The following is a 24,256-nucleotide window of genomic DNA, read 5'->3' as shown; positions in this document are numbered from 1 at the left end:
TGCTGTACGTCAGGATTAGAATACAAAATGATCAGGTCGTTTTCTTTCATTAATGATTATCAGTTTGAACAATATCCTTAATTCTCAGTGACTGTATAAGATCAAGTTGTCAACAACATTCCTAGGTATCGTAGCGCTCTGCTTATAATCATATCATCACCAGTATGGAGCGTTATGCACTGATAACCAGTGTCAGTAATGACGGTACGTGGAGACCATGAGGACACGTACAGTGGCTCAGCCGGGTATCATGTGGTGTCTCCATCACTCAGAAGGTCCGTGCCAGGTTAGGAGGGGGTGGAAGCTAGTGAGGTAGAAGCACGAAACATATACATAGCCGAAGGGGTGTGGAGAGCGAACAGGTGCTCCCTCACAGTAACTATGGAGATATGCTGAAGCTTGCAACATGGCTCGTACGACAACGGATGAGTAAGTAACGTGTGGGAATGAAGTAGTACTGATACTAGACAGTATATAATAAAATCCAAAAACAGATACAGAACTGATGTCAAAACTTAAAGTATGCAAGTTACATCCAATCAGATATAAATAGAGTGATTTTAAAACATAGGCAGGTATGCCAAAAAAACTCAGACAAGGTTATATGTAAATCCATAAAGAATGGTATAAAACATTCCCTTGTATTGGTTGGTAATGAGAGATCCGTCCACTGCTGCAGGCAAGAGTTTGACACTGCCAGCCTCTTACAGCATGAGGCAGGTCTGAGGATATACTCTAACTCACATTAGGAACAGTTTATAATTACATATGTAAGTTGTCGCTATTGAATTTCAGTCTGTTTGAAATCTGCTGATTATGTAGTGGATGGAGGCTTTTGTTTTGGGCTCTGGAGAAAGGAAATGAGATGAATCAATTGTAACTAAATATTCGGACTGCCAACTAAATTTTCCAACTTCGAGACCAGCTGGATACCACTGCCCACTACACCCGGGCAAGCATCAAGAACATCGAAGTCTGAGAAAGGATCGCTGGCCTGGAGGAAGGCATATTAGAATGCCTATAGACGCTCCAGCCTGCTGTGAGGCTCGATGACCTCGTTCACCCAAAAGAACAAGACTTGTATTGTATCACCGAATAGTTTCATTTCTATCCTCTGGATGTGGGCCCATGGCATGACGAGGATAGACACTAGCAACTTCTCTGATATGCCGAAATTTGTTCCATGAAACTGGTCTGAGGAATGTTACGTACCCGATGTAGGAGTGACGAATGCGGCACTGGAGACATAGCTCAAGTCAAGTTGCCTACACCCGCTGTCTTAGTTAGTTACCCAAATCTGAAGTATTTAACTTGGGGTAAAGGAGGTCAACGGAACGACCACAAACTCCCAGTTGTCCAGGTCTGTCAGTGAAAGAGAATCATTGGGAATGGAGTAGCTGCCTGGCGGCTCCTCACTTGGTTCATGAACCCAGTACGAGCGTCTCCATAACAGTCACACTGTTGGTAACCACACGTGGACACGTCAGCGAGGTGGCACACGTAGCCAGGCGACACATTCAGGGAAGGATGGTTCTCGACCTGAACTCACAAGCGTAAGAAAATAATGTACAAAAAAAAATCTTATTATTCAGGCAAGAATGTGTTAGTGGAACACAGTCTGGAACGCTTCAGGGCTACTGACTTGGGATAAAGTAGAAAGGTGAGAATGAATGAATATGGAATGAATCAAAAATATGTGTCGTAGGTAGATCTTTCTACACGTCTCCACGGCACAGCCACCAAGGTCTGGTATATTGCTGTTGGGAGGTCCTGTCTCCAGGGTTATATTGCTTAACGGTTTCAATCCTGTTTTTCACTATGAAATGTCAACGTTTCCTGAGCTTGACGCGGGTTTTCATTAAATTTCTACGACTATTCAATATAGGTATCGCCACTATGTGCGTAAGTAGAGAAGACTATGTAGTACTAAATATCAGTCACATTCGTTTTTACACACATATGAACATATGAAGTGCCTGGCTAACGTTCAGCTGCAGTAGAAAGTAATGTTGGTCTTTTGATAGTCTAGCACAAACAAAAGTTTTTCTTATATTATTGACGGACTGTATCTATGGGGATCAGACTGTAGCCTGCCAGCTTGAAGCTCGATGTACCTTTTTTATAAGTTGTCGGAATTAGAGTGAACTTACAGTTTACGAATAAAGAACAGGAAAATACAGGCCAGATCTCCGGCCATTAATTTCTTATCTTGATGTGAGAACTTATACACGGTCGGCCAAGAGGAACGACATATTGTGCTGTATTATTCATGCATAGGTTTGCACTTCGACTGTTCCCAATAACAGTTCTTCTTTACAACTTCGTCAATAAAGAGAGAGATAGAAAGACTGAGTACCAGTGATAACGTGAGATTCTCCATCGCTATGAATGGTTAGAAGATATATCAGAAAACATAACATACAACCATAACTCAGTGACGCATGTATCAAGGCGAAACTTCTCAAAGCCTTGAACATTTTATAGTTCGTCTCTGTTGACCCCCAGCGTGAGTAATGTACCAGGTAATGGATCTTTTCCCGGGCCTCATCTCTTATTCATAAGACACGGCTGCCACAAATAAGAGAAGCGGGGGTCGGGGGGAAGCAGAAACTTATATAGCCAGGAGTTGGAGGAGGGATATGGCCTGTGATGAGAAAGATAAGCTGTGTCCAAGACAGAACTTGTGTTACAGCTGGGATGCTGGGAGGCAGAGATAGATTGTATATCCCGGTATGAGACGGGGGATCTCGATATAAGCTGTGTCCCAACTTGGAATGGTAGGGAGACAGAGCTGAAGCGTGTCTTAGTCTGTGATGGAAGGCTATAGCAGCGAGGGACGGTGAGGGACGGTGAGGGACGGAGGTATGCTGGGTTTCACACTCAGGCGGCGAGGAGTAGAGGAAATACTGGAAAACACATGGAAGGTATGCTGGAGGTTGAGTGCAAAAGTAAACTATGTCCCGGATAAGGATAATGAGAGGCAGAAGGAATTTTCCTCATCCTAGGACAGTCTGAAGCAGTATTAACCTGAGTCTAAGGCTGGCTTAGAAGTAGAGGGAAACCACTTTATGGGAAGGGATGATTGGAGCCAGTGGCAAGTTATGAATCATAATGACGTAGTTAAAATAACGGACAATATGGTGGGAATAGAGGTTAGTTATGTCCTAGGATGGAATGGTGGGAAGTGGAAGTAAATTATGTTTAAAAATGATATGGTAGAAAATTAAAGTAAGTTGTGCCCTCTCAAGAGAAGGAGGGAGGAAGACCTTAGCGTCTATTCCTCCGTGCAGCCCTGCAGTCCCAGCATAGAGGAGCTTCCCCCTTTCTCATACTCTCCATCCCCATAATACCAAGATAAATGAGCTACAGCCCCTCGTTAACCGCCCCATTATTCTAGAACAGAATGGCTCCATTCACGGCTTCTCACTACCGGGACGAAGAAGTACTCCAGCTCCCTCTTATCCACTCGATGTACACCCATACCCTGTAGTCCCGAGGGAAAAGGAACCTTTCCAGTCACCCTACGTTGTCACGGCATCTCATACCAGCCTCTTCCCACTGTCCCAGAATCGATGTTCCACCACACTTACCCCTGCCTCCACGCTTCCAGGAAAGGTAGAGCTCAATTTTCCCTTACCTTCTTTACATCGCTTCGGGTTGTAGCCTTACAAAACAGTTTAGTCTGTGGGGTTGCGTTGGTGGGGAACGGAGGTCTGACGCCTGAAGGGGAAAAGAAACTCTCACCAGAGTATTACCTCAGCTCCGTAGCCCAAGGACCCTGGCAATGGATTCCAGGGATGGAGGGAATTGCAATTAACCAGCCCCCCCCCCCCTACCCCACTACACCTACTTCCCCGACCCTGAAGTCACTTAAACAAGTAAATAGGCTCCGCTAACCTCGTTATATTCTGGCCCAGACGTGACGTATGGAGGGCAGAATACTCCCCGAATCCCCAGCAACACCGTAGTCCCACAGTGACGAGGAGATGTGGTGTCGGATCCTGTAGTACCTCTCCTGCTCCCAGCATCCAGGATAGTTGAGGCTCCTCCACTTTCCATCTTCGCAAATTTTGCATTCTTATGTTGATGGGATGGTCGCTATCGCCCGGCCTTGCTGATCAACTCGTTTCATTCCATATTTCCTGGACAAATTGTTCTCGGATAATGGAATGTTTTAGGCCCAGCCAGCCATGTTCATCACAGTCTCCTCTCTACTCTCCGGCCTACTGGTACAAGATGGTCCTGCCTCTACCCACCGTTCCCTCACGGCGATAAGTGAGAGCCTTCGAAACCCAGACTTCCTTTTTCACCTCAATTCACAGTTCGAGTCGTCAGTCGTATAGCCGGACCCACAGGACTGTACATGTGGGATTCTAATCATTTATAATATTTCAGAGAGAAAAAAACCGTTTTTCCTCGAACTCGCCGAGGAATATAAGAACAAGCTTTGCAAACCGGTGGTGAAACCCTGGATTTAATAAGTCGGAGACCACACGTTAAGCCACTTTGATGGGGTTCCACACCTTCTCTACTACACATCGTTTTTCTTCTTTTCCCAGTTTTCCTTCGCATATACTGAGAGTTATTTCAGCTGTATTTCTGGTATTTGTTACCAGTAAGACTGATAAAATATTCACCTAAACGTTCTGATGATGGCCTCTCCATTAGTGGCGTATCATTCACGTGGTCTAAACCAGAGTTTATGAGATTTTTGACGCGACAGCCAATGGTTAGCTTAGACCACTTGTTATGATGTACACACTCACACACACACACACACACACACACACACACACACACACACACACACAGTTACTAGGCAGGAAAAAACTATAATTCCCCTTCCTTACATATCTGAGACTGCTTCGTGAATATTTCATATCATTGTCGTAGATAAATTGTGTCGCTGCTTATTATTCTATCACTTAACCTGAGAATTCTTAGTATCGTACATTCCTTTATGAGCCGTAGGACGTGCACTGTCGTTCAACCCTTCCTGGAAGTGTTCGGACACCGCCCGCCCAGACAGTGGCCCAGAAACTAATGGACTGTTGTGAGGGTACAACGGAAAGCTTTCGGCTTCCTGCGGACACCAAATACGCTTCGCAGTTTTCGGTATATATATATATATATATATACATGTGTGTGTGTGTGTGTGTGTGTATGTATGTATTAGTATACGCTGGGAGGAGGTTTTCTCTAATGCATATAGAATTGAATAGGATAGCATATTTAGAGTTATTGATCTTCGTTCTTATGTTTTCCAATTGTCTTGGTATCATTCTACCGTTGGTTGGTTGCTCAAACGCCAGTTGTCCGTAGTCCATCATTAAATACGTTCAGGCTTTCGCCTTCACAGACGCATCATCAGAAATCTACAAGAAAGAGAAAAATACTGCATCACAAAACTTGGATAAGAAAAGTAAATCGCAAACAAAATATAAAAACACTCGGAAAAATACAGCACAAAGCACATAAAAGTAAGGGAAACACTAAACTAATTAACAATCTCATTAAGGGTAGTACAATCAAAATAAAGATACGAAAACAAGAAGCAGAAAACTTACATTAGAGGAAAAACACGTAAGAACAATATTACATAAGAAAATCCATCACTAAACATACAATGAAGGGCCAAGGTAGACCGTTATCATCCGGATGTGGAACTAAAGTCAGCAGTGGTGAACTCGGTTGCTTGTGGCAGGTCAATGACGTGTCCCATCCATGACCTTCCTATTGGCGGGCCATGAAAGAGCTGTATGGCGGTGGTCATGTTTGTCTGGATGTTGATGACAGGTGCTTTCTCTCTAATGTGAATGTCTTCTGATATGTGTAGTCTCCTCCAATCACTGCAACTAGCAGTGATTTTGGTGTTATTCACTATAATCTTCCTCGTTAGTCTCGTTCAATGCTATTGTTCATGATGTTGGTTGATTCCACCTTCTTGTAAGTGGAGCGAGAGGTGGCGGCTCAGGGTGCAGGTTGTAGGTCCAATGTGGTTTATGTGGTGGGGCTGACAGTCCCCAATATTGCACCGGTACTTATGTACCACATTGGTACGATTCAAACTTCCAGGGCGACCTACCATATTGTTGTTCATGACAAGCGAGCATGTTTTCGGATTGTTGTAGTACATCATCAGACCGATATCCCTGTCTTCATCAATCGCCTTCCAGTTTCTGGCCACAATATCTCGCCCAACCCTCTTGTCCTTTCGAGACGATGTAGTAAATGTGTTCCTGTAGTAAACGTTAATGCTGTCACGTTGACGTTGTATTTTTTGTCGCGAGATGATGACCCAGCATGTTGTTCACAATGGTATCAGATTCAGTATTCAAGTATCCATTATTAATTAACATTTGCCGAACACATCGAAGTTCTTGGTGTAGGAGTTGCCGGTTGAGCACACCTTCATCGCTCTCCTCATGTATGCACGAATAACGTTCTTATAATTTTGAGTGCATTCACTTATTCCATTCATGCATTTACCTTGGTTGATAGACTTTCTGTAATGTCGATTTACTTTTATGTGCTATGTTCTGCATCATTCCGAGTGTTTTTGTATTTTGTTTGCATTTTTCTTTTTTTATTCAAGATTTGTGACGCAGTATATTTGTCTTTTTGTAGATTCCTGATGATGCTTCTGTGAAGGCGAAGTCGTCAGTGTACTGAATGATGGACAACTTGCAACTGGTTCTTGAGCACCCACCTTATGGTAAGATATTCTGAGAAAATTGAATAACATAAGAGAGAAGATTTATAACTCTAACCATGCTGTCGTATTCAATCTTATGTCACAGAGTGGAGGAAGGGGCAAAGGTTCTGGGAGTGTTGAAGAATGTGTGGAGGTCGAGAACATTATCTCGGAAAGCAAAAATGGGTATGTTTAAAGGAATAGTGGTTCTAACAATGTTGTATCCTTGCGAGGCGTGGGCTATATATAGGGATGTGCGGAGTAGGGTGGATGTGTTGGAAATGAGATGTTTGAGGACAATATGTGGTGTGAGGTGGTTTGATCGAGGAAGTAATGAAAGGGTAACAGATGTGCGGTAATAGATAGACTGTGGTTGAGAGAGCAGAAGAGGGTGTATTGAAATGGTTTGGTCACATGGAGAGAATGAGTGAGGAAAGATTGACCAAGAGGATATATGTGTCAGAGGTGGAGGGAACGAGGAGAAGTGAAAGACAAAATTGGAGGTGGAAGGATGGAGTGAAAAAGATTTTGAGCGATCAGGGCCTGAACATGCAGGAGGATAAAAGGCGTGCAAGGAATACAGTGAATTGGAACGATGTGGTATACCGGGGTCGACGTGCTGTCAATGGATTGAACTAGGGCATGTGAAGCGTCTGGGATAAACCATGGAATGTTTTGTTGGGCCTGGTTGTGGAGAGGAAGCTGTAGTTTCGGTGCATTATACATGACAGCTAGAGACTGATTGTGAATGAATGTGGACTTTGTTGTTTTTTCCTAGCGCTACCTCGCGCGCGTGCGAGGGGAGGGGGGTTGTCATTTCAAGTGTGGCGTGGTGGCGAAGGGATTAAATAAAGGCAGCAAGTATGAATTATGTACATATGTATATATGTACATGTCTCTGTATATATATATATATATATATATATATATATATATATATATATATATATATATATATATATATATATATATATATATATATATATATATATATATATTTATATATATATATAAATATATATATATATATATATATATATATATATATATATATATATATATATATATATATATATATATATATATATATATACAGAGACATGTACATATATACATATGTACATAATTGGTCGAGGTGGTGTGCAAAGTGAGAGGGTTAGGGAAAACGATTTGGTAAACAGAGAAGAGGTAGTGAAAGCTTTGCGGAAGATGAAAGCCGGCAAGGCAGCAGGTTTGGATGGTATTGCAGTGGAATTTATTAAAAAGGGGGTGACTGTATTGTTGACTGGTTGGTAAGGTTATTTAATGTATGTATGACTCATGGTGAGGTGCCTGAGGATTGGCGGAATGCGTGCATAGTGCCATTGTACAAATGCAAAGGGGATAAGAGTGAGTGCTCAAATTACAGAGGTATAAGTTTGTTGAGTATTCCTGGTAAATTATATGGGAGGGTATTGATTGAGAGGGTGAAGGCATGTACAGAGCATCAGATTGGGGAAGAGCACTGTGGTTTCAGAAGTGGTAGAGGATGTGTGGATCAGGTGTTTGCTTTGAAGAATGTATGTGAGAAATACTTAGAAAAGCAAATGGATTTGTATGTAGCATTTATGGATCTGGAGAGGGCATATGATAGAGTTGATAGAGATGCTCTGTGGAAGGTATTAAGAATATATGGTGTGGGAGGAAAGTTGTTAGAAGCAGTGAAAAGTTTTTATCGAGGATGTAAGGCATGTGTACGTGTAGGAAGAGAGGAAAGTGATTGGTTCTCAGTGAATGTAGGTTTGCGGCAGGGGTGTGTGATGTCTCCATGGTTGTTTAATTTGTTTATGGATGAGGTTGTTAGGGAGGTGAATGCAAGAGTTTTGGAAAGAGGGGCAAGTATGAAGTCTGTTGGGGATGAGAGAGCTTGGGAAGTGAGTCAGTTGTTGTTCGCTGATGATACAGCGCTGGTGGCTGATTCATGTGAGAAACTGCAGAAGCTGGTGACTGAGTTTGGTAAAGTGTGTGGAAGAAGAAAGTTAAGAGTAAATGTGAATAAAAGCAAGGTTATTAGGTACAGTAGGGTTGAGGGTCAAGTCAATTGGGAGGTGAGTTTGAATGGAGAAAAACTGGAGGAAGTGAAGTGTTTGAGATATCTGGGAGTGGATCTGGCAGCGGATGGAACCATGGAAGCGGAAGTGGATCATAGGGTGGGGGAGGGGGCGAAAGTTCTGGGGGCCTTGAAGAATGTGTGGAAGTCGAGAACATTATCTCGGAAAGCAAAAATGGGTATGTTTGAAGGAATAGTGGTTCCAACAATGTTGTATGGTTGCGAGGCGTGGGCTATGGATAGAGTTGTGCGCAGGAGGATGGATGTGCTGGAAATGAGATGTTTGAGGACAATGTGTGGTGTGAGGTGGTTTGATCGAGTGAGTAACGTAAGGGTAAGAGAGATGTGTGGAAATAAAAAGAGCGTGGTTGAGAGAGCAGAAGAGGGTGTTTTGAAGTGGTTTTGGCACATGGAGAGGATGAGTGAGGAAAGATTGACCAAGAGGATATATGTGTCGGAGGTGGAGGGAACAAGGAGAAGAGGGAGACCAAATTGGAGGTGGAAAGATGGAGTGAAAAAGATTTTGTGTGATCGGAGCCTGAGCATGCAGGAGGGTGTAAGGAGGGCAAAGAATAGAGTGAATTGGAGCGATGTGGTATACCGGGGTTGACGTGCTGTCAGTGGATTGAATCAAGGCATGTGAAGCGTCTGGGGTAAGCTATGGAAAGCTGTGTAGGTATGTATATTTGCGTGTGTGGACGTATGTATATACATGTGTATGGGGGGGGTTGAGCCATTTCTTTCGTCTGTTTCCTTGCGCTACCTCGCAAACGCTGGAGACAGCGACAAAGTATAATAATAAAAAAAAAAAATATAAATATATATATATATATATATATATATATATATATATATATATATATATATATATATATGTATATATATATATATATATATATATATATATATATATATATATATATATATATATATATATATATATATATATATATATATATATATTATCCCTGGGGATAGGGGATTAAGAATACTTCCCACGTATTCCCTGCGTGTCGTAGAAGGCGACTAAAAGGGGAGGGAACGGGGGGCTGGAAATCCTCCCCTCTCGTTTTTTTTTAATTTTCCAAAAGAAGGAACAGGGAATTGGGCCAGGTGAGGGTATTCCCTCAAAGGCCCAGTCCTCTGTTCTTAATGCTACCTCGCTAACGCGGGAAATGGCGAATAGTTTAAAAGAAAAAAGAAAAAAAAAATATATATATATATATATATATATATATATATATATATATATATATATATATATATATATATATATATATATATATATATATATACATATATATATATATATATATATATATATATATATATATATATATATATATATATATATATATATATATATATTTTTTTTTTTTTTTTTCTTTATTATACTTTGTCGCTGTCTCCCGTGTTTGCGAGGTAGCGCAAGGAAACAGACGAAAGAAATGACCCAACCCACCCCCATACACATGTATATACATACGTCCACACACGCAAATATACATACCTACACAGCTTTCCATGGTTTACCCCAGACGCTTCACATCCCTTGATTCAATCCACTGACAGCACGTCAACCCCGGTATACCACATCGCTCCAATTCACTCTATTCCTTGCCCTCCTTTCACCCTCCTGCATGTTCAGGCCCCGATCACACAAAATCTTTTTCACTCCATCTTTCCACCTCCAATTTAGTCTCCCTCTTCTCCTCGTTCCCTCCACCTCCGACACATATATCCTCTTGGTCAATCTTTCCTCACTCATTCTCTCCATGTGCCCAAACCACTTCAAAACACCCTCTTCTGCTCTCTCAACCACGCTCTTTTTATTTCCACACATCTCTCTTACCCTTACGTTACTCACTCGATCAAACCACCTCACACCACACATTGTCCTCAAACATCTCATTTCCAGCACATCCATCCTCCTGCGCACAACTCTATCCATAGCCCACGCCTCGCAACCATACAACATTGTTGGAACCACTATTCCTTCAAACATACCCATTTTTGCTTTCCGAGATAATGTTCTCGACTTCCACACATTCTTCAAGGCCCCCAGAATTTTCGTCCCCTCTCCCACCCTATGATCCACTTCCGCTTCCATGGTTCCATCCGCTGCCAGATCCACTCCCAGATATCTCAAACACTTCACTTCCTCCAGTTTTTCACCATTCAAACTCACCTCCCAATTGACTTGACCCTCAACCCTACTGTAACTGTACCTAATAACCTTGCTCTCATTCACATTTACTCTTCACTTTCTTCTTTCACACACTTTACCAAACTCAGTCACCAGCTTCTGCAGTTTCTCACATGAATCAGCCACCAGCGCTGTATCATCAGCGAACAACAACTGACTCACTTCCCAAGCTCTCTCATCCCCAACAGACTTCATACTTGCCCCTCTTTCCAAAACTCTTGCATTTACCTCCCTAACAACCCCATCCATAAACAAATTAAACAACCATGGAGACATCACACACCCCTGCCGCAAACCTACATTCACTGAGAACCAATCACTTTCCTCTCTTCCTACACGTACACATGCCTTACATCCTCGATAAAAACTTTTCACTGCTTCTAACAACTTGCCTCCCACACCATATATTCTTAATACCTTCCACAGAGCATCTCTCTCAACTCTATCATATGCCTTCTCCAGATCCATAAAAGCTACATACAAATCCATTTGCTTTTCTAAGTATTTCTCACATACATTCTTCAAAGCAAACACCTGATCCACACATCCTCTACCACTTCTGAAACCACACTGCTCTTCCCCAATCTGATGCTCTGTACATGCCTTCACCCTCTCGGTCAATCTTTCCTCACTCATTCTCTCCATGTGCCCAAACCATTTCAAAACACCCTATTCTGCTCTCTTAACCACGCTCTTTTTATTTCCACAAATCTCTCTTACCCTTACATTACTTACTCGATCAAACCACCTCACACCACACATTGTCCTCAAACATCTCATTTCCAGCACATCCACCCTCCTGTGCACAACTCTATCCATAGCCCACGCCTCGCAACCATAAAACATTGTTGTAACCACTATTCCTTCAAACATACCCATTTTTGCTTTCCGAGATAATGTTCTCGATTTCCACACATTCTTCAAGTCTCCCAGGATTTTCGCCCCCTCCCCCACCCTATGATTCACTTCCGCTTCCATGGTTCCATCCACTGCCAGATCCACTCCCAGATATCTAAAACACTTTACTTCTTCCAGTTTTTCTCCATTCAAACTTACCGCCCAATTGACTTGACCCTCAACCCTACTGTACCTAATAACTTTGCTCTTATTCACATTTACTCTTAACTTTCTTCTTTCAGACACTTTACCAAACTCAGTCACCAGCTTCTGCAGTTTCTCACATGAATCAGCCACCAGCGCTGTATCATCAGCGAACAACAACTGACTCACTTCCCAAGCTCTCTCATCCACAACAGACATCATTTCTGCCCCTCTTTCCAAAACTCTTGCATTCACCTCCCTAACAACCCCATCCATAAACAAATTAAACAACCGTGGAGACATCACACACCCTTGCCGTAAACCTGCATTCACTGAGAACCAATCACTTTCCTCTCTTCCTACACGTACACATGCCTTACTTCCTCGATAAAAACTTTTCACTGCTTCTAACAACTTGCCACCCACACCATATATTCTTAATACCTTCCACAGAGCATCTCTATCAACTCTATCATATGCCTTCAATAGATCCATAAATGCTACATACAAATCCATTTGCTTTTCTAAGTATTTCTCACATACATTCTTCAAAGCAAACACCTGATCCACACATCCTCTACCACTTCTGAAACCACACTGCTCTTCCCCAATCTGATTCTCTGTACATGCCTTCACCCTCTCAATCAATAACCTCCCATATAATTTAACAGGAATACTCAACAAACTTATACCTCTGTAATTTAAGCACTTACTCTTATCCCCTTTGCCTTTGTACAATGGCACTATGCACGCATTCCGCCAATCCTCAGGCACCTCACCATGAGTCATACATACATTAAATAATTTTACCAACCAGTAAATAATACAGTCACCCCCTTTTTTAACAAATTCCACAACAATACCATCCAAACCTGCTCCCTTGCCGGCTTTCATCTTCCGCAAAGCTTTTACTATATATATATATATATATATATATATATATATATATATATATATATATATATATATATATATATATATATATATATATATATGTATATATATATATATATATATATATATATATATATATATATATATATATATATATATATATATATATATATATATATATATATATATATATATATATATATATATATATATATATATATATATATATATATATATATATATATATATATATATATATATATATATATATATATATATATATATATATATATATATATATATATATATATATATATATGGATGGGGTTGTTAGGGATGTAAATGCAAGAGTTCTGGAAAGAGTGGCAAGTATGCAGTCTGTTGGGGATGAGAGAGCTTGGGAAGTGAGTCAGTTGTTGTTCGCCGATGATACAGCGCTGGTGGCTGATTCATGTGAGAAACTGCAGAAGCTGGTGACTGAGTTTGGTAAAGTGTGTGAAAGAAGAAAGTTAAGAGTAAATGTGAATAAGAACAAAGGTATTAGGTACAGTACGGTTGAAGGTCAAGTCAATTGGAAGGTAAGTTTGAATGGAGAAAAACTGGAGGAAGTAAAGTGTCTTAGATATCTAGGAGTGGATCTGGCAGCGGATGGAACCATGGAAGCGGAAGTAAATCATGGGGTGGGTGAGGGGCGAAAATCCTGTGAGCCTTGAAGAATGTGTGGAAGTCGAGAACATTATCTCGGAAAGCAAAAATGGCTATATCTGAAGGAATAGTGGTTTCAACAATGTTGCATGGTTGTGAGGCGTGGACTATGGATAGAGTTGTGCGCAGGAGGGTGGATGTGCTGGAAATGAGATGTTTCAGGACAATATGTGGTGTGAGGTGGTTTGATCCAGTAAGTAATGTAAGGGTAAGAGAGATGTGTGGAAAAAAAAAGAGCGTGATTGAGAGAGCAGAGGAGGGTGTTTTGAAATGGTTTGGTAACATGGAGAGAATGAGTGAGGAAAGATTGACCAAGAGGATATATATGTCGGAGGTGGAGGGAACGAGGAGAAGTGGGAGACCAAATTGGAGGTCGATAGATGGAGTGAAAAAGATTTTTAGTGATCGGGGCGTGAACATACCCATTTTTGCTTTCCGAGATAATGTTCTCGACTTCCACACATTCTTCAAGGCTCCCAGAATTTTCGCCCCCTCCCCCACCCTATGATCCACTTCCGCTTCCATAGTTCCATCCGCTGCCAGATCCACTCCCAGATATCTAAAACACTTTACTTCCTCCAGTTTTTCTCCATTCAAACTCACCTCCCAACTGAATTGACCCTCAACCCTACTGTACCTAATAACCTTGCTCTCATTCACATTTACTCTTAACTTTCTTCTTTCACACGCTTTACCAAACTCAGTCACCAGCTTCTGCAGTTTCTCACATGAATCAGCCACCAGCGCTGTATCATCAGCGAACAACAACTGACTCACTTCCCAAGCTCTCTCATCCCCAACAGACTTCATACTTGCCCCTCTTTCCAAAACTCTTGCATTCACCTCCCTAACAACCCCATCCATAAACAAATTAAACAATCATGGAGACATCACACACCCCTGCCGCAAACCTACATTCACTGAGAACCAATCACTTTCCTCTCTTCCTACACGTACACATGCCTTACATCCTCGATAAAAACTTTTCACTTGCCTCCCACACCATATATTCTTAATACCTTTCACAGAGTATCTCCATCAACTCTATCATATGCCTTCTCCAGATCCATAAATGCTACATACAAATCCATTTGCTTTTCTAAGTATTTCTCACATACATTCTTCAAAGCAAACACCTGATCCACACATCCTCTACCACTTCTGAAACCACACTGCTCTTCCCCAATCTGATGCTCTGTACATGCCTTCACCCTCTCAATCAATACCCTCCCATATAATTTACCAGGAATACTCAACAAACTTATACCTCTGTAATTTGAGCACTCACTCTTATCCCCTTTGCCTTTGTACAATGGCACTATGCACGCATTCCGCCAATCTTCAGGCACCTCACCATGAGTCATACATACATTAAATAACCTTACCAACCAGTCAACAATACAGTTACCCCCTTTTTTAATAAATTCCACTGCAATACCATCCAAACCTGCTGCCTTGCCGGCTTTCATCTTCCGCAAAGCTTTTACTAACTCTTCTCTGTTTACCAAATCATTTTCCCTAACCCTCACACTTTGCACACCACCTCGACCAAAACACCCTATATCTGCCACTCTATCATCAAACACAGTCAACAAACCTTCAAAATACTCACTCCATCTCCTTCTCACATCACCACTACTTGTTATCACCTCCCCATTTGCGCCCTTCACTGAACTTCCCATTTCCTCCCTTGTCTTACGCACTTTATTTACCTCCTTCAAGAACATCTTTTTATTCTCCCTAAAGTTTAATGATACTCTCTCACCCCAACTCTCATTTGCCCTTTTTTCACCTCTTGCACCTTTCTCTTGATCTCCTGTCTCTTTCTTTTATACATCTCCCACTCAAATGCATTTTTTCCCTGCAAAAACCGTCCAAATGCCTCTCTCTTCTCTTTCACTAATACTCTTACTTCTTCATCCCACCACTCACTACCCTTTCTAGTCAACCCATTTCCCACTCTTCTCATGCCACAAGCATCTTTTGCGCAATCCATCACTGATTCCCTAAATACATTCCATTCCTCCCCCACTCCCCTTACTTCCATTGTTCTCACCTTTTTCCATTCTGTACTCAGTCTCTCCTGGTACTTCCTCACACAAGTCTCCTTCCCAAGCTCACTTACTCTCACCACCCTCTTCACCCCAACATTCACTCTTCTTTTCTGAAAACCCATACAAGTCTTCACCTTAGCCTCCACAAGATAATGATCAGACATCCCTCCAGTTGCACCTCTCAGCACATTAACATCCAAAAGTCTCTCTTTCGCGCGCCTGTCAATTAACACGTAATCCAATAACGCTCTCTGGCCATCTCTCCTACTTACATAAGTATATTTATGTATATCTCGCTTTTTAAACCAGGTATTCCCAATCATCAGTCCTTTTTCAGCACATAAATCTACAAGCTCTTCACCATTTCCATTTACAACACTGAACACCCCATGTATACCAATTATTCCCTCAACTGCCACATTACTCACCTCTGCATTCAAATCACCAATCACTATAACCCGGTCTCGTGCATGAAAACCACTAACACACTCATTCAGCTGCTCCTAAAACACTTGCCTCTCATGATCTTTCTTCTCATGCCCAGGTGCATATGCACCAATAATCACCCATCTCTCTCCATCAACTTTCAGTTTTACCCATATTAATAGAGAATTTACTTTCTTGCATTCTATAACATACTCCCACAACTCCTGTTTCAGGAGTACTGCTACTCCTTCCCTTGCTCTTGTCCTCTCACTAACCCCTGACTTTACTCCCAAGACATTTCCAAACCACTCTTCCCCTTTACCCTTGAGCTTCGTTTCACTCAGAGCCAAAACATCCAGGTTCCTTTCCTCAAACATACTTCCTATCTCTCCTTTTTTCACATCTTGGTTACATCCACACACATTTAGTCACCCCAATCTGAGCCTTCGAGAAGGATGAACACTCCCCGCATGACTCCTTCTTCTGTTTCCCATTTTAGAAAGTTAAAAAAAAAAAATACAAGGAGGGGAGGATTTCTGGCCCCCCGCTCCCGTCCCCTCTAGTCGCTTTCTACAACACGCGAGGAACGGGTGGGAAGTACTCCTTCACCCCTATCCCCAGGGATAATATATATATATATATATATATATATATATATATATATATATATATATATATATATATATATATATATATATATATACACATACATACGCACATATACACACACACACACACACACACATACATATATATACATATGAAAAATGTAAGAAACAATTTAGAAAACTGAAACTTCTAGCTTGAAATGAAATGAAAAAAATGAATGTCACATACTGGTTCAACCTCTGGCTATGGAAAAAGGAAATGTATAATTTATTTACACAAACGTCAATAGTAGTTCTCATCAATTTAACCACTGTATCAATAAGCTTCAATGTCCAAGCTACATTTTTTCCAATTTCACTATTTTCTTGTCAAAGCACCATGTATGAAAACTATCACTCCAGTAACACAACTATAAACATTTACTTCCCCTTTAAAAAAGTGTGAGCGAATGGGGCGTTATATATATATATATATATATATATATATATATGTATATATATATTTTTTTCTTTTTCCTTTCATACTATTCGCAATTTCCCGCGATAGCGAGGTAGCGTTAAGAACAGAGGACTGGGCCTTTGAGGGAATATCCTCACCTGGACCTCTTCTCTGTTCCTTCTTTTGGAAAATTAAAAAAAAAAAAAAAAAAAAAAAAAAAAAGAGAGGGGAGGATTTCCAGCCCCCCGCTCCCTTGCCTTTTAGTCGCCTTCTACGACACGCAGGGAATACGTGGGAAGTATTCTTTCTCCCCTATATATATATATATATATATATATATATATATATATATATATATATATATATATATATATATATATTTTTTTTTTTTTTTCCAAAAGAAGGAACAGAGGGGGGCCAGGTGAGGATATTCCACAAAGGCCCAGTCCTCTGTTCTTAACGCTACCTCGCTAACGCGGGAAATGGTGAATAGTTTAAAAGAAAGAAAGATATATATATTTATATATATATATATATATATATATATATATATATATATATATATATATATATATATATATATATATATATATATATATATATATATATATATATATATATATATATATATATATATATATATATATATATATATATATATTATATATATATTATATATATATATATATATATATATAATATATATATATATATATATATATTATATATTTTTTTTTTTTTTTTTCTTTATTATACTTTGTCGCTGTCTCCCGTGTTTGCGAGGTAGCGCAAGGAAACAGACGAAAGAAATGACCCAACCCACCCCCATACACATGTATATACATACGTCCACACACGCAAATATACATACCTACACAGCTTTCCATGGTTTACCCCAGACGCTTCACATCCCTTGATTCAATCCACTGACAGCACGTCAACCCCGGTATACCACATCGCTCCAATTCACTCTATTCCTTGCCCTCCTTTCACCCTCCTGCATGTCAGGCCCCGATCACACAAAATCTTTTTCACTCCATCTTTCCACCTCCAATTTAGTCTCCCTCTTCTCCTCGTTCCCTCCACCTCCGACACATATATCCTCTTGGTCAATCTTTCCTCACTCATTCTCTCCATGTGCCCAAACCACTTCAAAACACCCTCTTCTGCTCTCTCAACCACGCTCTTTTTATTTCCACACATCTCTCTTACCCTTACGTTACTCACTCGATCAAACCACCTCACACCACACATTGTCCTCAAACATCTCATTTCCAGCACATCCATCCTCCTGCGCACAACTCTATCCATAGCCCACGCCTCGCAACCATACAACATTGTTGGAACCACTATTCCTTCAAACATACCCATTTTTGATTTCCGAGATAATGTTCTCGACTTCCACACATTCTTCAAGGCCCCCAGAATTTTCGTCCCCTCTCCCACCCTATGATCCACTTCCGCTTCCATGGTTCCATCCGCTGCCAGATCCACTCCCAGATATCTCAAACACTTCACTTCCTCCAGTTTTTCACCATTCAAACTCACCTCCCAATTGACTTGACCTCAACCCTACTGTAACTGTACCTAATAACCTTGCTCTCATTCACATTTACTCTTCACTTTCTTCTTCCACACACTTTACCAAACTCAGTCACCAGCTTCTGCAGTTTCTCACATGAATCAGCCACCAGCGCTGTATCATCAGCGAACAACAACTGACTCACTTCCCAAGCTCTCTCATCCCCAACAGACTTCATACTTGCCCCTCTTTCCAAAACTCTTGCATTTACCTCCCTAACAACCCCATCCATAAACAAATTAAACAACCAGGAGACATCACACACCCCTGCCGCAAACCTACATTCACTGAGAACCAATCACTTTCCTCTCTTCCTACACGTACACATGCCTTACATCCTCGATAAAAACTTTTCACTGCTTCTAACAACTTGCCTCCCACACCATATATTCTTAATACCTTCCACAGAGCATCTCTCTCAACTCTATCATATGCCTTCTCCAGATCCATAAAAGCTACATACAAATCCATTTGCTTTTCTAAGTATTCTCCACATACATTCTTCAAAGCAAACACCTGATCCACACATCCTCTACCACTTCTGAAACCACACTGCTCTTCCCCAATCTGATGCTCTGTACATGCCTTCACCCTCTCGGTCAATCTTTCCTCACTCATTCTCTCCATGTGCCCAAACCATTTCAAAACACCCTATTCTGCTCTCTTAACCACGCTCTTTTTATTTCCACAAATCTCTCTTACCCTTACATTACTTACTCGATCAAACCACCTCACACCACACATTGTCCTCAAACATCTCATTTCCAGCACATCCACCCTCCTGTGCACAACTCTATCCATAGCCCCACGCCTCGCAACCATAAAACATTGTTGTAACCACTATTCCTTCAAACATACCCATTTTTGCTTTCCGAGATAATGTTCTCGATTTCCACACATTCTTCAAGTCTCCCAGGATTTTCGCCCCCTCCCCCACCCTATGATTCACTTCCGCTTCCATGGTTCCATCCACTGCCAGATCCACTCCCAGATATCTAAAACACTTTACTTCTTCCAGTTTTTCTCCATTCAAACTTACCGCCCAATTGACTTGACCCTCAACCCTACTGTACCTAATAACTTTGCTCTTATTCACATTTACTCTTAACTTTCTTCTTTCAGACACTTTACCAACTCAGTCACCAGCTTCTGCAGTTTCTCACATGAATCAGCCACCAGCGCTGTATCATCAGCGAACAACAACTGACTCACTTCCCAAGCTCTCTCATCCACAACAGACATCATTTCTGCCCCTCTTTTCCAAACTCTTGCATTCACCTCCCTAACAACCCCATCCATAAACAAATTAAACAACCATGGAGACATCACACACCCTTGCCGTAAACCTGCATTCACTGAGAACCAATCACTTTCCTCTCTTCCTACACGTACACATGCCTTACTTCCTCGATAAAAACTTTTCACTGCTTCTAACAACTTGCCACCCACACCATATATTCTTATACCTTCCACAGAGCATCTCTATCACTCTATCATATGCCTTCAATAGATCCATAAATGCTACATACAAATCCATTTGCTTTCTAAGTATTTCTCACATACATTCTTCAAAGCAACACCTGATCCACACATCCTCTACCACTTCTGAAACCACACTGCTCTTCCCCAATCTGATTCTCTGTACATGCCTTCACCTCTCAATCATAACCTCCCATAATAATTTAACAGGAATACTCAACAAACTTATACCTCTGTAATTTAAGCACTTACTCTTATCCCCTTTGCCTTTGTACAATGGCACTAATGCACGCATTCCGCCAATCCTCAGGCACCTCACCATGAGTCATACATACATTAAATAATTTTACCAACCAGTAAATAATACAGTCACCCCCTTTTTAACAAATTCCACAACAATACCATCCAAACCTGCTCCCTTGCCGGCTTTCATCTTCCGCAAAGCTTTTACTATATATATATATATATATATAATATATATATATATATATATATATATATATATATATATATATATAATATAATATATATATAATATATATATATATATATATATATTATATATATATATATATATATAAATATATATATATATATATATATATAAAATATATATATATATATAATATATATATATATAATATATATATATATATATATATATATATATATATATATATATAAATATATAATATATATATATTTAATATATATATATATATATATATAATTATATATTATATATATATAAAAATATATATAATGGATGGGGTTGTTAGGGATGTAAATGCAAGAGTTCTGGAAAGAGTGGCAAGTATGCAGTCTGTTGGGATGAGAGAGCTTGGGAAGTGAGTCAGTTGTTGTTCGCCGATGATACAGCGCTGGTGGCTGATTCATGTGAGAAACTGCAGAAGCTGGTGACTGATTTTGGGTAAAGTGTGTGAAAGAAGAAAGTTAAGAGTAAATGTGAATAAGAACAAAGGTATTAGGTACAGTACGGTTGAAGGTCAAGTCAATTGGAAGGTAAGTTTTGAATGGAGAAAAACTGGAGGAAGTAAAGTGTCTTAGATATCTAGGAGTGGATCTGGCAGCGGATGGAACCATGGAAGCGGAAGTAAATCATGGGGTGGGTGAGGGCGAAAATCCTGTGAGCCTTGAAGAATGTGTGGAAGTCGAGAACATTATCTCGGAAAGCAAAAATGGCTATATCTGAAGGAATAGTGGTTTCAACAATGTTGCATGGTTGTGAGGCGTGGACTATGGATAGAGTTGTGCGCAGGAGGGTGGATGTGCTGGAAAATGAGATGTTTCAGGACAATATGTTGGTGTGAGGTGGTTTGATCCAGTAAGTAATGTAAGGGTAAGAGAGATGTGTGGAAAAAAAAAGAGCGTGATTGAGAGAGCAGAGGAGGGTGTTTTGAAATGGTTTGGTAACATGGAGAGAATGAGTGAGGAAAGATTGACCAAGAGGATATATATGTCGGAGGTGGAGGGAACGAGGAGAAGTGGGAGACCAAATTGGAGGTCGATAGAGGGAGTGAAAAAGATTTTAGTGATCGGGGCGTGAACATACCCATTTTTTGCTTTCCGAGATAATGTTCTCGACTTCCACACATTCTTCAAGGCTCCCAGAATTTTCGCCCCCTCCCCCACCCTATGATCCACTTCCGCTTCCATAGTTCCATCCGCTGCCAGATCCCTCCCCAGATATCTAAAACACTTTACTTCCTCCAGTTTTTCTCCATTCAAACTCACCTCCCAACTGAATTGACCCTCAACCCTACTGTACCTAATAACCTTGCTCTCATTCCATTTACTCTTAACTTTCTTCTTTCACACGCTTTACCAAACTCAGTCACCAGCTTCTGCAGTTTCTCACATGAATCAGCCACCAGCGCTGTATCATCAGCGAACAACAACTGACTCACTTCCCAAGCTCTCTCATCCCCAACAGAAATTCATACTTGCCCCTCTTTCCAAAACTCTTGCATTCACCTCCTTAACCACCCCATCCATAAACAAATTAAACAATCATGGAGACATCACACACCCCTGCCGCAAACCTACATTCACTGAGAACCAATCACTTTCCTCTCTTCCTACACGTACACATGCCTTACATCCTCGATAAAAACTTTTCACTTGCCTCGTATCTCTATCAACTCTATCATATGCCTTCTCCAGATCCATAAATGCTACATACAAATCCATTTGCTTTTCTAAGTATTTCTCACATACATTCTTCAAAGCAAACACCTGATCCACACATCCTCTACCACTTCTGAAACCACACTGCTCTTCCCCAATCTGATGCTCTGTACATGCCTTCACCCTCTCAATCAATACCCTCCCATATAATTTACCAGGAATACTCAACAAACTTATACCTCTGTAATTTGAGCACTCACTCTTATCCCCTTTGCCTTTGTACAATGGCACTATGCACGCATTCCGCCAATCCTCAGGCACCTCACCATGAGTCATACATACATTAAATAACCTTACCAACCAGTCAACAATACAGTTACCCCCTTTTTTAATAAATTCCACTGCAATACCATCCAAACCTGCTGCCTTGCCGGCTTTCATCTTCCGCAAAGCTTTTACTAACTCTTCTCTGTTTACCAAATCATTTTCCCTAACCCTCACACTTTGCACACCACCTCGACCAAAACACCCTATATCTGCCACTCTATCATCAAACACAGTCAACAAACCTTCAAAATACTCACTCCATCTCCTTCTCACATCACCACTACTTGTTATCACCTCCCCATTTGCGCCCTTCACTGAACTTCCCATTTCCTCCCTTGTCTTACGCACTTTATTTACCTCCTTCCAGAACATCTTTTTATTCTCCCTAAAGTTTAATGATACTCTCTCACCCCAACTCTCATTTGCCCTTTTTTCACCTCTTGCACCTTTCTCTTGATCTCCTGTCTCTTTCTTTTATACATCTCCCACTCAAATGCATTTTTTCCCTGCAAAAACCGTCCAAATGCCTCTCTCTTCTCTTTCACTAATACTCTTACTTCTTCATCCCACCACTCACTACCCTTTCTAGTCAACCCATTCCCACTCTTCTCATGCCACAAGCATCTTTTGCGCAATCCATCACTGATTCCCTAAATACATTCCCATTCCTCCCCCACTCCCCTTACTTCCATTGTTCTCACCTTTTTCCATTCTGTACTCAGTCTCTCCTGGTACTTCCTCACACAAGTCTCCTTCCCAAGCTCACTTACTCTCACCACCCTCTTCACCCCAACATTCACTCTTCTTTTCTGAAAACCCATACAAGTCTTCACCTTAGCCTCCACAAGATAATGATCAGACATCCCTCCAGTTGCACCTCTCAGCACATTAACATCCAAAAGTCTCTCTTTCGCGCGCCTGTCAATTAACACGTAATCCAATAACGCTCTCTGGCCATCTCTCCTACTTACATAAGTATACTTATGTATATCTCGCTTTTTAAACCAGGTATTCCCAATCATCAGTCCTTTTTCAGCACATAAATCTACAAGCTCTTCACCATTTCCATTTACAACACTGAACACCCCATGTATACCAATTATTCCCTCAACTGCCACATTACTCACCTCTGCATTCAAATCACCAATCACTATAACCCGGTCTCGTGCATGAAAACCACTAACACACTCATTCAGCTGCTCCTAAAACACTTGCCTCTCATGATCTTTCTTCTCATGCCCAGGTGCATATGCACCAATAATCACCCATCTCTCTCCATCAACTTTCAGTTTTACCCATATTAATAGAGAATTTACTTTCTTGCATTCTATAACATACTCCCACAACTCCTGTTTCAGGAGTACTGCTACTCCTTCCCTTGCTCTTGTCCTCTCACTAACCCCTGACTTTACTCCCAAGACATTTCCAAACCACTCTTCCCCTTTACCCTTGAGCTTCGTTTCACTCAGAGCCAAAACATCCAGGTTCCTTTCCTCAAACATACTTCCTATCTCTCCTTTTTTCACATCTTGGTTACATCCACACACATTTAGTCACCCCAATC

Source organism: Panulirus ornatus, chromosome 19 (assembly GCF_036320965.1).
Source record: "Panulirus ornatus isolate Po-2019 chromosome 19, ASM3632096v1, whole genome shotgun sequence".
Classification (NCBI taxonomy): Eukaryota; Metazoa; Arthropoda; class Malacostraca; order Decapoda; family Palinuridae; genus Panulirus; species Panulirus ornatus.
Note: the sequence above shows the minus strand (reverse complement) of the source record.